Here is a 3,203-nt window from a genome sequence, read left to right on the forward strand (position 1 = left end):
CATTTTCATACACACACACACAAATATGCACATATATACAAAAACATATATACATAGACACAAACACATATACGCAAACATATGTATATACATATGCACACAAACACACATCCAACCAAAACTATACATATCCAAACACACAAATAAACAAACAGAAATACATACGCACACAAACACATGTACACATAAACAGAAACACATATATATATATATACCCAAACATACACACCCACAAGTACACACACATATGTATATATACATATACACAGCTACACATAGAAACACACACACACATATATATACACATATAAGCAAACACACACATATATATATACCCAAACATACACATGCACAAGTACACAAACACATATATACACATACCTACACGTATAAACACACAGACACACACACACATACACACACAAATATATATATATACACATATAAACAAACACACACAGATATATACACAAACACACACAAATATATACAAACATATAAACACATACAAATAAATATACAAACACAAATATACACACACACAAACATAAAGAAAAGCAGACAGAAATTCATATACACACAAACACAAATACACACAAACACACACACACACACCAGTGTCTCGGCCCCGCACCTGCCCCCAAATGCCCCCCACCTGCCCGCAATTGCCCCCAACTGCCCCCGTCTGCCCCGAATGCCCCCCAATTACCCCCACCTGCCCCACGAGTCCCCACCCTGCTTTCCCCCGGTCCCCCCTGCCCCCCTTTGACCCCCAATTGCCCCCATTGCCCCCCAATGCCCCACTCCCCCACCCCCCAATGCCCCCTGGGGTACCTTGGCCGGCCCGGGCAGGGGCCGCAGCATGAGGGGCCGGGCGCGCTTCTTGCCGTGCTCGGGGGGCTTCTCGGCGTCAGCCTTGGGGAGCCCGTGGGGGTCGCAGGGCCCGTTGCCGGTGAACTGGGGGGCAGAAGGGGGACGCTCAGAGGTCGCAGGGCCCATCAGCCCCGAGCGCTGCCCCCCAGGCGGGTGGGGGAGCCGCCCCACGGCGAGGCGGAGGGGCGCCTGGGCTGGACGGAGGGAATCAAGGCCCATCAGCCCCAAGCGCTGCCCCCCAGACTGCAAGGTGGAGGAGCGCCTGTGTTGGACGGAGGGGGACAAGGCCCATCAGCCCCGAGCGCTGCCCCCCAGACGGATGGGGGACCCGCCACTGCGAGGTGGAGGGGCGCCTGGGCTGGACGGAGGGAATCAAGGCCCATCAGCCCCAAGTGCTGCCCCCCAGACTGCGAGGCGGAGAGGCGCCTGTGTTGGATGGAGGGGGACAGGGCCCATCAGCCCCCAGCGCTGCCCCCCAGACGGATGGGGGAACTCCGTCCCCCCGTGTGGCAGAGGAGGGTTGTGTCAGGCAGAGGGGGACAAGGCCCATCGTCCCCGAAAGACACCCCAAGGGGGCACCGGGGCAGGGAGGGACGCCCGGTCCCACCATGGTGACAAGGGCCACCCCGCCACCCTGCAAGGCAAAATGGGCCCATGTGTCGGACGGAGCATGCCGAGGCCCATCAGCCCCGGAAGCCTCCAGGGAGTGCCCCAGGGCCCCCACGCAGACGAGGGCGACCCTGCCCCCGTGCGAGGCAGAGTGGGTCCCTGCGTCCGACGCCCCCCACTCCGACGTGGGCCACCCCGCCCCCCACAGGGCAGGAGGAGCGGCTGTGTCCGACAGAGGCATCCAAGGCCCATCAGCCCCGGAAGCCTCCCCGGCGGGGGGACGCCCCCCCGCCACGGACAAGGGCCACCCAACCCCCCCGAGAACTCACCAGGGACCGCTTGGCCTCGGGGAGGAACTGTCCGAACTCAGCCAGGAGGTCCTCCTGCCCCCGGAAGAGGTTGGCCACCTCGGTGAAGACCTCCTCTTCGGACATTCCTCGGAAAGGACACCCTTTGGTGTTGAGTTGCTCTTTCTGCGGGGGGGGGAGAGTGGGTGGGTGGGTGTCCTCGTGGGGGAAGGGACACCCGGACCTGGAGGGGGGGGCGGATCCTCGGAGGCGGGAGCGGGTGGCAAGCGGGGGCTCCGGCGAGTGTCCCGTGATTCCGGAGGATCGCATGATCCCGAGATTTCCGAGGACTGCCCCCACCCGAGATAAGGGAGGACCGTGCGCTCCCGCGGTTTGGGGGGGGTTGCCTGACCCCAGGATTTCGAGGAATTGCGGGCTCCCAAGGGGCCAAGGGGTCGCAGGCCCCCAAATGGCAGAGGACTGCACCCTCCCGGGGTTTCGGGGAATTGCATGCTCCCCGGAGGCCAGAGGACTGCACCCACGCAAGATTTCGGGGAATTGCATGCTCCCAAAATTTTGCAGAATTCCAAGCCCAGAGATTTCAAAGGATTGCGTGCTCCCAAAATTTCAGAGAATTGCATGCTCCCAAGATTTCAAAGGATTGCATGCTCCCAAAATTTTGGAGAATTCCATGCTCCCAAGAGTCCAGCAAATTGCATGCTCCCAAAATGACGGGGAATTGCATGCTCCCAAGAGTTCAGAGGATTGCGTGTCCCAAAATTACGGGGAATTGCATGCTCCCAATATTTCAAAGGATTGCACGCTCCCAAAAGTTTGCAGAATTGCAAGTCCAAAGGTTTCAAAGGATTGCATGCTCCCAAAATTTTGGAGAATTCCATGCTCCCAAGAGTTCGGAGGATAGCATGTCCCAAAATGACGGGGATTTGCATGCTCCCAAGAGTTCAGAGAATTGCAAGTCCCAAAATTTCGGGGAATTGCATGCTCCCAAGCATACAGAGCATTGCATGACCCAAAATTTCGGGGAATTGCATGCTCCCAAAAGCTCAGAGAATTCCATGCCCCAAACTTTCAGGGAATCGCATGCTCCCCGAATCCAAAAGGCTCGCCTGCTCCCAAAATGGCTCCAGAACCCGTGGCTGGAGGAACCGGCTTGCCCTCCCCTTGGGGCTTGTGGGAAGGGTTCGGGGCGGCCGGGTGGGAAGAAGGGGCAGTGGGGGGCAGCCCCGCGAGGCCCGGGCATCCATGGCGCTCTGCACGCGGGCAGAAGCCCCGGAGCCGGACGTGGATGCCGGAGCCCCAGGGAGGGTCCCCGGGGCCCGGCGGCCCCCCCCGACCCCCCCCGGGGCAGGCGCCAGCCCCACGGCGCCCCCCCAGGCTCACCTGGTAGGTGTGCAGGATCTCCAGGAAAGACCG

The sequence above is a fragment of the Varanus komodoensis genome, unplaced genomic scaffold (genome assembly GCF_004798865.1).
Source record: "Varanus komodoensis strain SLA01 unplaced genomic scaffold, ASM479886v1 scaffold382, whole genome shotgun sequence".
Lineage (NCBI taxonomy): Eukaryota > Metazoa > Chordata > Lepidosauria > Squamata > Varanidae > Varanus > Varanus komodoensis.